The 13,660-nt window shown below is 46.4% G+C and overlaps 1 pseudogene; it reads right to left on the bottom strand.

Annotated features, from left to right (window-relative positions):
* Window positions 1-5,299: 5,299 nt before the first annotated feature.
* LOC149127828 (small ribosomal subunit protein uS2 pseudogene) lies at window positions 5,300-6,255 on the bottom strand (annotated as a pseudogene).
* Between the last annotated feature and the right edge of the window lie 7,405 nt (window positions 6,256-13,660).

Below are 13,660 nucleotides of genomic sequence, written 5' to 3'. Positions count from 1 at the left end.
AGACCTGGATTGAATTCCTAGATCCTGGCTTTGGCCTGTCCCAGCCCCAACTGCTATGGTATTTGGATAGTGAATCAATAGATGATATCTCTCGTTCTCTATCTCTCTCTCAATCTCTGCTTTTCAATAAAATAAATAATTTTTAAATATATAAAAATTTAAAAATTAAAAAGGAAACCAACAAAAAAAACTAATCCAGTTGTGGTTAGGTATTACAAGTTGGATGTCCCATATCTGTAATGCTTAGAGTCAGAAGTGTTTCAGATTTCTAATTTTTTTTTATTATAAAGAAGTATTTTAGGGAGGGAAGCCAACCCTAAACATGAAATTTGTGTTTCATATACATTGTACACACATAGGTTAAAAAGGATGTTATTAAATAATTTGGGGCATGAAACAACATTTTATGGTTCGGAGTTTTCCACTTGTGGCATGTCATTAGTGCTCAGAGGTTTTGGAAATTGGAGCATTGTTGATTACGAATGTTTAACCTGTATTTCAGATGGTGATATTGAAATCTGTGCCAGGGAGTTTATTAATTAATAAAGGAGCAAAATTTTGGTGTTAGAAACATTCTATGGATCCCAAGACCCTTGGGCGAGTAGAGTGTAAGAAGCCCGTTCATCCCACAGTTGTGCCCACAGTGCTGAGTCTGACGGCCACGGCTCTAGCCCCACTGGCTATGGCTGAGATTTTGCCCATGGAGCCCAACCTCCAGGCTAGCTGGTCCTTCCCCCCAGGTGCTGTTTCCCCCTCTCAGTAACCTTTTAAACCAGGTGTGAGGCGGGATATCAAGGCAGTGGGCAAGACAGGCTAAGCTACACAGCAGCTTCTACAGTTGCCTCTGCACCTGCTTGTTGGTAAACATTTGCAGATTTGGCAGAAATCAGAAAAAGATGTATCCACAGTGAGCTTATGGGGATTAGCATTAGAGCTGATGCGTTCCTCTATTCATGAGAAACGGTCATGGAAGGAACCTCACATTTACCCAGAGATCAAATCAGCCTAAATCTACTCACATCAAATGTGATTTATCTCATTTTTATCCAAATCCGCCTGTGTTCTGTGCTGAACTTTTTGTTAATCTGTATTCAAATATGAGAAGTTTTCAAAAATATTCACAGAAAAGGCATATTATGAAAAAATTATGCATGGATTTCAAAATTTTTTTGCACCAAAATAAACTTTTTAATTCCATTATTGCCAGAGTCTGTAAATATAGAAATCACCAGAAAAAATTAAGTCAAACTATGAGCAGCACATTGGGATCATGGGTAATTTTTATACACATCTCTGAATTTTGATGTTTTCATGAACAAGCATTCATAAAAACAAGAAACATGCCTTGTGTTTGTATTCGTAAAAATGCAGGCAAAAGTTTCTAAAAACGTGTGGGCTGGCATTGTGGTGCACCAGGCTAGGTTGCTGCTGCAGTGCCGGCATCCCAGAGCCAAGTGCGAGTTTGAGTCCTGCTTCCTCTGCTTCTAACCCAGCTCCCGGCTTATGTGCCTGGGAAAAGCATCAGAAAGCGCCCCACCCATGTGGAGACCTGGATGGAGTTCCGGACTCCTGGCTTGGGCCTGGCCCAGCTCTGGCTGATGTGGCCATTTGGGGAGTAAACCAGTGAATGGAAGATCTCTCTCTCTCTAGCTGTCTCTCCGTCTCTCTCTGTAACTCTGACTTTCAGCAGATAATCACATAATAAAACATTTAACAGAAATTTTATATGCTTAGAAGCATGGACAACAAGATAATTACAACTAGATGTGTAGCACCCACATAAAATCTTGAAAGAATTTTAGGACATTTCTTGAATATTTATCAATTAGTTATATTTTAGATTCACCACAATTGTTTAAAGAAAAAAATCATCTAAATATAATTTTAAAGATTTCAATGTGTGTTCCTAATAAAAAATAAATTATCAATCTTCATTTAATTATCTGTGGTGTTTTTAAAAGTATTTAAAAATTACAGTTACAAGCCTCAAAAACCCAATTGATTTTTTTTTTTTTTGACTGGCAGAGTTAGACAGTGAGAGAGAGACAGAGAGAAAGGTCTTCCTTTTTCCGTTGGTTCACCCCTCAAGTGGCCGCTACAGCCAGCGCGTTGCGGCCAGCGCACTTTGCTGATCCGAAACCAAGAGCCAGGTGCTTCTCCTGGTCTCCCATGCAGGTGCAGGGCCCAAGCACTTGGGCCATCCTCCACTGCACTCCTGGGTCACAGCAGAGAGCTGGCCTGGAAGAGGGGCAACAGGGACAGAATCCAGTGCCCCGACCGGGACTAGAACCCGGTGTGCCGGCGCCGCAGGTGGAGGATTAGCCTATTGAGCCGTGGCGCCGGCCTCCAATTGACTTTTCTTTGATGAATTGGATAATAGGTATGACAATCAGTGTCATTAGTTTGAGTGTGAGAGTTCCGAATATTTTTCATATTTGAATTTTTGAGTCTTATGTGTTATAACAGTCATTACTTAGGGTAAGTTTGAAGAATTCTGGAACTCAAATTCATTCCCAAATCGTACTTAAATGTGAAGGCTTTGCTGTATATTTTCTAATATTCAGTGTCTTCCTTTAATGAATAGTGTGAGGGCTTCCATCTGCATAAAATACTTAAGTCCTCATCCCTACCCTCCAAAGTACCTGGCACTCAAATAAGTGTCAGCTTGCCAGAGGTGTGTCATATAAACTCCTTTTCAGAAGGGAACTCTATTGCCTGGAGGTAAACTTAGCGGAACAGTGCAGTGAGTAAGCCTTGGGGTGGTTCAGGCCCAGTCCTCGGTTGCCAAGCAGGGCTGGGTGGTACAGGTCTCTGACCTTCCAGGGAGCCAGGCACGAATGATCCTAACTGCAACTTTTCAGAGGCTCTGCAGGTTTGATCCCCCACAATGCCTAAATCTCTCCACCTTGTGGACTGAATTATAGTTTTGGTAGAGGGCACTCAAGCTGAGGCTGGACCGTGGCACCTGTAGGAAACCTGAGGGCTCGAAGTTGAAGACCGGGTAAATGGGATTTAGAGGGGAGTCCAGGTATGTTCACGGGGTAACGGCGCCCTCTGGTGAACATATGTGGGAGCGACGAAGGATTCCCCTGGCTCCCTTTGAATAGTCGCGCCTACATCCCAGTTCCCCAGAAATTCTTGTCACCAAATCTCTAACTAGCAGACCCACTTAGGCGACACCATCCACGAGGGAGGTCCGGACTGTTCCTCAGACTTGTTCACTGACCGCACGAACAAATCCGGATTGACGCTGTGCACCTAGAAGGAGTTCTAAAACCTCTTCACAAATAGTGGAAGCTGCAGCCACACAGAATCTGATTTTGCGCCTAGGGCTGGAGTATGCTTAGGCAGGGCCTGACATAGAGGGGCAAAGGAAACTCAGAGCTGCAGGGACAACGGGACAACCTCTGCGGAGGAATCTAGCTATGAAGGCTTGGAGTGATTGTGTGTGTGTGTTCTAATGGGTGTATCGGGGGAAGGGGAAGGATGTTTTCTATGGTCACTAAGCCTTCAGTATTCAAAGGGTTTTCTTTGGATTTAAAAATACAATGTCAGGGCCCGCACTGTGGCTTAGGGAGTAAAGCTGCACCTGCAGTGCCAGCATCTCATATGCACGCCAGTTCTAGTCCCGGCTGCTCCATTTCTGATCCTGCTCTCTGCTGTGGCCGCGGAAAAGCAGTGGAGGATGGCCCACGTGCTTGGGCCACTGCACTCACATGGGAGACCTGGGGAGGCTCCTGGCTTTGGATCAGCAAAGCTTCTGCCATTGCAGCCATCTGGGGAGTGAACCAGCAGATGGAAGACCTCTCTCTCTCTCTCTCTCTCTCTCCCTCTCTTTCTTTCTCTGCCTCTCTGTAACTCTGCCTTTCAAATAAACCTTTTAAAAATAAAATAAAAATACAATATCAGTGACATTATGCCTCTGCCTGCAGTGCCAGCATCTCATAAGGACCCCAGTTTGGGTTCCTGCAGCTCCACTTCTAATCTCGCTCCCTGTTAATGCTCCTGGGAAATCAGGGGAGGATGGCCCAAGTTGTTGGGCCCCTGCCACCTATGTGGGAGTCCCAGAAGAAGCTTCTGGCTTCACTGTTGAGGCCATTTGGGGAGTGAGCCAGCAGATGGATGATCTCTCCTCCTCTGTGTAACTCTGCCTTTCAAATAAATTTTAAAAATATTTTTAAAAAATACACAGTGTTATCTTATACTTTGTATAACCAAGATGGGAATTAAGCTCCCACATTCAGCACAGAAGACATGGAGAGGGAGAGAAAGCTGGGGCCATGAACCTAGGGGGAGAGGCATAGCTGAAAGGAAACTGAAGAAATGGCAGGAGCTGGCGCTGAGCTGAGTGCCAGCAGGGAAAGGTGGGACACAGGTCCGCTCTCCCACTGAGCCCTGGAGTTGTCCCAGAAGGACAGCAGTGTTCACACTGGCCCACTGCGGGCAGGCCACTGGGGCTCAGACCAGCCAGCAAAGGGAAAGGAAAGGAAGGGAAGAAGAAAGTGCTGTCCTGAGCCTGCATATGTGCAATTGTATTTGAAAAAGTCAAGTGTGTTTGAATGGAAGCAGTTGATTTGATTGAATGTTCCCAGATAAGACAAACACAGCATTTGTTTAAGCCTCTAAGTGCATTCTACCCACGCACCTTAAGATGGAACAAAGACAGGTGCAAAAGTGCCATCTAGTGGCACAATGGAGAATTCCTTGAAAATATTTACAAACTGATTTTTTTTTCCCCCTGAGAAAGACAGTAACATAACCTTTACCTTAGGATGGATGGTTGGTGCAGCAGGCCTAGATTTGCGTCCCCACTCCTATTCTGAGTCCAGTTTCCTGATAATGTGCACCCTGGGAGGCAGCAGGCGATGGCTCAAGCACTCAGGTTCCTGCCACGGACATGGGCACCTTGCTTCATGCTGGCCCAGTCCTGGCTTTTATGGCCATTGAGGGAGTAAACCAGCAGATGGAAAACCAAATGTGGGTGTGGGTGTGGGTGTGGGTGTGTCACTGTGCTTTTCAAATAAAAATAAATAAAGCTCTGTCTTCCATGGTGGCCAGCAGTAGAGTATGTGGTTCAGTGCCTAGCACACAGCAGGCATCCTGTAGGAGTTGGGTGTCGTAATATTCTTACTGGTGTTTTTTTTCTTATTCGTGTTAATCAAGATATTAACAAAACATTATGAGTTTTGTTAATGAGTGATTGTTGGATCCACTGAACCTTTATGTCTCCATGATGACCTTTTTTTTTTTTTCTCTAGAAACATGTTTATCTTCCATCAGCCTCATTTCTGTTTTTGCTTCAGAGACTATGAAGAGCAGCTTGAGACCACTCGGGGGTTGCTCCCACCCACTCGGTGGCCTGAGCAGTGGGTGCTGCAGCCCGGATGCCAGGGTCAGGCTGAGTGCGCCAGTCTTCATTAGGGAATTGCTGAATAGGCACAGAGGGCACCTGCTGCCTTCACACCAGTCTGCAACCTCAAGCTGAGTAGCTGTGAACTCGGGTGCTGGGGCCATCCATTCACCCTGAAACTCCTCCTTGGTCACAGCTTTTTCAGCGGCAGCCTGCTCTTCTTTTTCATTCTCTTCAGGATCTCTGCAGAAGTAGAGATCAGGCATGACCTCCCAGGGGTGTTCACAGGAGATGGTACCATGCATGCGCAGATCCTCCCAGGCCAGCATCCACCACATCAGACCCACTGAGTGGGCTCCCTTGTTGTATGGGATGGCAATGTCCACAGAGCACAGAGGAGAGTCTGTGAGACACAGAGCAGTGGTAGGCAGGTTCACATGAGACGCCTCCGTGAGAGGCTGATGGTCAGACCTGGGATCAGGAACCACCGGAAGCTCTGGTTCCTGGAAGGCTGCCTGGATCTGGTTATTGAGGGTTCCAGGTGTGCCACAGCCAGCAGTAGCAGTAGCTCCGGTAGCAGCAGAAAACTTCAGCACAGCCCTCTGGCCAGCGTTTCTGAGGGATATCATCCTGACATCAGCAGGGTCTTCAATGGCCACAATGGCACAAGATGCCTACAGAAGTTTCTCCCAGGTCCTCTTCAGATGTGTGATGTAGATGCCACCACTTTGCCTTTTGTAGATGTGCTGTTCCATTTGAAAGTCAAGGTTGGTGCCACCTTGGGTTCCTGCTGCAAGGAATCTGAGGACATCCTCATCCTTCATTTGTGGGACGTCAAGGGCTCGGACATTGTGACAGCTTTCCTGTAAGTTTTGGGGATCAAGAAGAACACCATGTGGACCACTCGCCAGGTAATACAGAAAGCTCTATGGTGTCCATTTAAAAAACTGTTCACTTAACACAAGAATGTTTATTTTAACTCATTTTTTTGTAGAATTCAGGGTTAATGATATAAGTGATATTCCTGTGATCACATCTTCTGTGAGAATTGTTAAAAACGCTGCCCACTGGGCATTTGTCACAGCAGCCAAGACACCAGTTGAGACATCTGCATCTCATTTCAGTGTGCCAGGGTTCAATTCCCAACTCCAGCTCCTGACTCCAGCTTCCTGCTGAGACAGAAGGCAGCAAGGAGGCAGCAGTGATGGCTCAGGTGATGGGGTTCCTGCTACCCACGTGGCAGACCTGCATTCCCAGCTCCTGACCGCCATCTGGCCCAGCTCTGGCCTTTGTGGGCATTTGGACAGGGAGAAATCTCATATGGACACATTCTCAGTCTCTCCATCTCTCTCTTTCTCTCTCCCCCCCCGCCATTGCTGTCTTTTTGCCACTCAAATAAATCAAACAAAAAGTTAAAGGCTCCTCATTGATTTCAACACAGACTGTTCCCCTACCCTGTAGGAGAAGCTGGGGGAGTTCAGGGGAGATAGAGCAGAGAACATGCATACCCTGCCCTGAGAACCATATCCTACCTTCGGTTCACACCACCAGGGAAGACTGAGTAGCTAGGGAGTATAAAATGCCTTTTTACGATGCATGCAGCATCTGAGAGACCTGTTGCTAGTACGTGTGTAGCAGCAGAGAGAAATACGTGCCTGGCAAACGGGCTGCCTTCCCATCACCCTCTGCTGCCCAGCTGCTCTTTCCATTTAAATTGACACTTAAATTAATGATCGCTTAATGTGTACAAGCATTTACTAAATTGCATTGCCCTAAAGAAACCTAAAAGTTAAGGTCACAGAACAGACCTGTTCAAAATAACCATCCTGTGGGGCAAGCATTTGGCACAGTGCTCAAGCTGCCACTTAGGACAACCGTATCCCATGCCAGAGTGGCCCTAGGTCCAGTCCTGGCTCTGCTCCCAATTTCAGCGTCCTGCTGAAGTGCCTCCTGGGAGGCAGCAGGTGATGGCCCAAGGACTTGGGCTTCTGCCACCTCTGTGGGAGACCCAGATTGGGTTGTGGGACCTTGACTTCAGCCTGGTCCTGCCATAGCTGCAGCTGGTCTTTGGAGAGTGAGTGAGTGTATGGAAGTGGATGTCTCTGTCATTCGGCCTTGCAAACAAATTTTAATTTTTTTTTTAAATTTAAAGTGCAACTGCATTGTATGCAATTTAAACATTTCCTGTCTTTTCCCATCCCTCAAACATCCTTGGAAACAATTTGTCTTTCTGTTGGTTTCCTTTCTGACAGTTGAACTTTGGCATGGGGTGACAATACATAAACAGTAAACGATAAATAATAATAAGTGGACCCTGAAGAGCTGTGTCCCATGCTCTGCTCCCCTTGACCTGTGGCTCAGCACGTGGCCTTCAGGCACGGGAGCTGGGAGAGAGAACTTCACCACTGTTGGCTCCCCCTCTCTGGTTATGATCACTGACATCACTGATATGTCTTTCACCTCTAACAGATGAAAGGTTCCCAGTCATTCACATGCAATATCACTTTACACTGGTCTCATCGCTTCTTTGCCAATAACACTCTGGTCAAGGCAGCAAATCAGAAGGAGAGAACTGATCAGACAGCTTGTTATTCTGATTCTCCAGGACAGCTGTGTACTATTCTCCACGTGTGTTCTAACACCCCGAGTTACAGCAGAGAATAAAGTGGAACCACAGGCACAAATGCCCAATGCTCAGAACCTGGCTGAATGGAAACAGTGAGAAAATTGGGAGGCTGAGCTTTAATTTAGCTGGAAATTATTTTTATGAATTCGAGCACATTCATAAATATATCACCAACCCCCTATGTGGATATCAGATTGAATATTATGGGCTGCCCATCAGAGCTCAGAGTCCTCATTTTAGTTCTTGTTAACAATGTAGAACCTGAATAAAGAGTAACTTTCAAGTCTGAAAAAAGAGATCTACTTCGATTTTCCTAACCATATTAAAAACATCATGAAGTAGATATGATGCAGAAAAATAATTTTTAAACACTTGGTTAACGTTTCCCTTAACTACGGTGAAAAAAATGACTTGAGAAATACATTCAGAGACACCCAAATCAAATGTCGATTTGCTTAATTATATAGATATTTGAGAGGTGAGTTTTTGGCTTAATTTTTCTTCACTGCTCTCCCATTCTTACAGTGGTGATAATGATTTCAAATGATGGCTATTTACAAATAAAAGAGGGGCTGATGTTGTGGTGTAGTGGGTTAAGCCATGGCCTGTGTTGCCAGAATACCATGTCAAAGCACTGGTTCAAGTCTCCGCTGCTCCACTTTCCACTCAGCTCCCTGCTAGTGCACCTGGGAAGTTAGAAGAGGATGGCCCACGTACTTAAGCCCCTACCACCCACATGGGAGATCAGGATGGAGTTCCTGGCTCCTGGTTTTTTTCTGGCCCAAACCTGGCAGTTGCAGCCATTTGAGGAATGAACCAGCAGGTGAAAGATCTCTTTCTCTCTCTCTGACTTTCCATAATAAATAAATAAGTCTTACAAAAAAAAATGCATCCCCTGGCTGATGCTCTTTTCCTTGCAATGACTTTGCTAAGCTGCCTTCCCCACCAAGCTCACGGATGCCATCTTTACTGTTCTTTTGACAAAATCCAGAATTGGCAGAGTCTGTGTAACCACCATAGGGTTTATGAATTGCTGCCTATGCACAGCCCAGAGTCCTTTGAAAGTTGTGGTGATAACAAGGTGTGACCACCACCAGGGGTTCTGTGTGAAGGGAAAAAATTGCATCAGTAGAGAAAAGATAAATGTAGACATCTCTCTAGGAAGAACAGGTAAAACAAACACATACAGGCACACAATTATCTCCATCTGGGAGTCCCACTGGGTACTCCTACATGTGTAATAAAATTGCTTGGTATCCAAGGGCAAGAGACAGAACTAATCTGTTGAGTGCTATTTTTGCCAGTTACTACATGAGGTATTTTGGATAAGTGGCTTCTCTGAAAGCCTGACTTATGGAGAGAGAGAGAGAAGTGGTCCCTGCCCTGATTCATGGATGAGCCGGTGCACAACAGCTAAGGGGCCTGTGGGCTGGGCTGGAGCTCACAGACCCCCCACCTGGCACCAAGAGAAGCCCCTATTGGAGAACAGAGAAGCCTATGGTGAGCACAAAGGCCCCAGGCTCCCCGCTGCTGCAGCATTCCAGCTGCCAGTGCACTCTCACATTGTAAACTCTGGAAGGCTTCCAAGCAGTGTGCAGGCAATGCTCTCCCAGGGGGAAAGGGAAGGCCCCACTCTCACAGAGCCCGGGAAGGATGTGGAAAAGCACCAGACACAGGGGCATAATGAGCAGTGGAGAAAGCACAGAGGGAGAACAGAGAATTGGAACAGGCCCGCGAGGAGCCAGGCACCTTAACAAGATGGGTACACATCTCGAATGCTTTAATGAGACAGGACAATAGCTAAGGGACAGGACAATAGCTAAGGCTAAGGCTATATGTGGAACATGTATAGTGTAGAAGTTACTACTTTTAAAGCTTTCTTTAACATACACTTCAGTCTTTTTTTTTTTTTTTTTTTTTTGACAGGCAGATTTAGACAGTGAGAGAGAGACAGAGATAAAGGTCTTCCTTTCTGTTGGTTCACCCCCAAATGGCCGCTACAGCCGGTGCTGCATCGATCCGAAGCCAGGAGCCAGGTGCTTCCTCCTGGTCTCCCATGCAGGTGCAGGGCCCAAGCACTTGGGCCATCCTCCACTGCCTTCCTGGGCCGCAGCAGAGAGCTAGACTGGAAGAGGAGCAACCGGGACAGGATCCGGCACCCCAACTAGGACTAGAACCCGGAGTGCCGGTGCTGCAGGTGGAGGATTAGCCAAGTGAGCCACGGCGCCGGCCTACACTTCAGTCTTTTAATTTATATTTCATTTTATTTTTGAGACAGAGAAAGAGAGACTGATCATCCATCTGCTGATTCACTTCCTGAATTCCCACAACAGCCAAGGCTGGGCCAGGTCAAAGCCAGGAGCCAGGAACTTGACCTGGGCCTCCCACATGTCTAGCAAGGACCCAAATGCTTGAGCCATTCCCCACTGCCTCCTAGGGTGTACATTGCAGGAAGCTGAATCAGAGGCAAAGTAGCTGGGACTCAAACTAGGGACTCTGGTCCAGGATGCAGGCATCCCAAGCAGCAACTCAATGACTGAGTCACATACCCATACCTTTAGTCTTTTATATGATTCGGTACCAAAGTTTGGAGTCCCTGCTTAGGGTCTGTGATGGTGGCAGCCTCCTAGTGTGAGAACCCTGGTATCATCAGCAGGGTGGCCAAAAGTGCCACGCATTTCAGAAACAGGGGCAGTTCTAGGAAGGGTCATAATCTACCCTGTTTCTTTGAAGGCTTAGAACACAATTATGTGGGGTCAGCGCTGTGGCGCAGCGGGTTAACGACCTGGCCTGAAGTGCTGGCATCCCATATGGGCACTGGTTCTAGTCCTGGCTGCTCCTCTTCCGATCTAGCTTTCTGCTATGTCCTGGGATAGAAGTAGAACATGGCCCAAGTCCTTGGGCCCCTGCACCCGTGTGGGAGACCTGGAAGAACTCCTGGCTCCTGCCTTCAGATCAGCACAGCTCCAGCTATTGTGGCCACTTGGGGAGTGAACCATCGGATGGAAGCCTCTCTCTCTCTCTCTCTCTCTACCTCTCCTCTCTCTCTGTAACTCTTTCAAATAAATAAATAAATCTTTAAAAAAAAAAAAAAAGAACACAATTATGCAAGGAAACAAAACTTTTAAAATCAGAAAAAACTTAAAAAAAGAAAACCTTGTATGCTATAGAATAGTACCCAGTAACTGCCTGACAGCCTAGGTTAAATGGGAAGGAATCAGGTTACTACTAACAGAGTGATTAAGCCCCGGTCATCCAGATGTCTCCACTTCAAGTCATAGAATCCCCAACGCAAACTGGCTTGAACACAACAGGGAACTTCTTGCTGTGCAACAGGGGAGCCCAGAGTTTGTTCTGGGCGCAGGCCCTGTGTCCCCACTGTATTGTGCTCCCAGATTGGTTTCTCCACACTGCTGCTGTCACAGCAAAGGCCATGATTCCTCCTTCACTTAGAGGGGAAAGAGAAACCGCTGCCTCAGCAAGTAACCCAAGGACTTGAAGTTTGCTCAAATTGTCCCCTCTGAGCGAGTCGCTGTGGCTGGAAAGGCCATGTGCCAGGGACCTAGGTCTGCCCACCATCAACTGATCCCCAGGGCAGGAAAGATGGGATCACAGCAGTGAACATGCACCAGTTGAAACCCACCCCTGGGACTGGGGATGAGGTCGCTTCCACCTCACATTCATGTCTTGACACACAGGGAGGAAGGAGCACAGCACGGGTACGCAGGGCACTGATCCACCACTGGCCAGCGTGTGACCCATACAAGTTTTTTTTTTTTTTTTTTTTTTTTTTTTTTTTTTTTTTTTTTGACAGGCAGAGTGGACAGAGAGAGAAAGAGACAGGGAGAAAGGTCCTCCTTTGCCGTTGGTTCACCCTCCAATGGCCGCCACGGCCGGCGCACCATGCAGGAGCCAGGCGCTTCTCCTGGTCTCCCATGGGGTGCAGGGCCCAAGCACTTGGGCCATCCTCCACTGCACTCCCTGGCCACAGCAGAGAGCTGGCCTGGAAGAGGGGCAACCAGGACAGAATCCAGTGCCCCCACCGGGACGAGAACCCGGTGTGCCGGCGCCGCAAGGCGGAGGATTAGCCTAGTGAGCCGCGGCGTTGGCCCCATACAAGCTTTGAGACATGGGTTGTCTCTTCAGGCCAGTCTTCGTACCATGTTTGTATGACTGCGGAGAGCATACTCTATTTTTGTCTATGTGATAACTACCAAATTAATATTTAAGTAAAAACTGAGGCAGTTATCTTTCAAGGATCTTACCACATTCATATCACATATTTATATTAAAAGAATTGCAAAATGAGCCGAAGTTGACGTATGTTTTTCCCACCTTTCAGATTCCTGAGTTTGATTTCATAGCATCAGCCAAAGTGTGGCCCTTTCTCACATCATTAACAGGAAGGAAAATGGTTGCAATTTCTTGAAGAAAATTTGGGCAATATTCATCAAAACTGTAAGTGCATTTACACTTTTTTTGCTTCGTTTTCAAGAATTTCACTTCTAGAATATTTTCTGCAGATTTATCTATTTTTGAAAGAGGGAAAAATTGCAAGCAACTTAAGTCTGCTTGAACAGAGGACTGGCTAAAGGGCATTCCCTTTGCAACCCCTGTAATGGAGACCAGGCTTCTGTATCAGACCAAGGAAGCCCTCTCTGTGCAAATCAGAAAATCTCCAAGACAGAATGTTGAGGAGAAAAGAGCTAAATGGTGTGCAAATGTGCAATCTTTTGGTATGAGAGAGGAGATCTTTTTTCTGCATGTTTTATATCTTTTTATAGTGTTTTCACTTAGAAATCTCGGCTATGTTCTAACTGTTCAAAAATTAAGACACTACAAAGCTACATATTAAAAAGTTAAAATGTGTGTTTGTGGGGTCAGCGCCGTGGCGCATAAGGTTAATCCTCCATCTGCGGTGCTGGCATTCCATATGGGTGCCGGTTCTAGTCTCGGTTGCTGCTCTTCCGGTCCAGATCTCTGCTGTGGCCTGGGATAGCAGTAAAAGATGGCCCAAGTCCTTGGGCCCCTGCACCCACATGGGAGACTGGGAAGAAGCACCTGGCTCCTGGCTTCCGATCAGCGCAGCTCCAGCTGTTGCGGCCATTTGGGGAGTGAACCAAAGGAAGGAAGACCTTTCTCTCTGTCTCTCTCTCTCACTGTCTATAACTCTCCCTGTCAAATAAATAAATAAAAAATCTTTAAAAAAAATGTGTGTTAGTATTAGTCTGTTTTCTGTTACTATAACAAAATACTGGAGACTGGGTGTTTCGTGAAAAAAAAAAAAAGGTTTATTTAGTTAGTTTTGGAAGCTGAAAGTCCAAGATCAGGTGGCCTCATCTATTTGGCCTCTGGTGAGAGCCCTTTTGGCTGCTTTGCAACGTGGCAAAGAAGTGGGACAGGAAATGGCCGTGAGCAGAGGGGCCAAGCACATGGGTATCCTCACTTTACAGTAACCTGCTCTTGTGAGAGCTAACCAGGGTACCAAAAGAGCTATATTAATCCCTTCCAAGGTCAGCACCCCAACCTCTACCCAGGGCTCCATTTCTTAAATGTTCCACACAGCCACACTGGGTCCAAACTTCCAGCACATGAGCTTGGGGAGACCAACCAGATCCAACCACAGCCATGTTCTTCTCCAACACTTCACAAGAAAAACTTTACAGAGAGTTCTCATATTTTCA

The sequence above is a fragment of the Oryctolagus cuniculus genome, chromosome 2 (assembly GCF_051225735.1).
Source record: "Oryctolagus cuniculus isolate XC-2025 breed Fujian yellow rabbit chromosome 2, ASM5122573v1, whole genome shotgun sequence".
Classification (NCBI taxonomy): domain Eukaryota; kingdom Metazoa; phylum Chordata; class Mammalia; order Lagomorpha; family Leporidae; genus Oryctolagus; species Oryctolagus cuniculus.
Note: the sequence above shows the minus strand (reverse complement) of the source record. Positions and strands in the feature narration are given on the sequence as shown.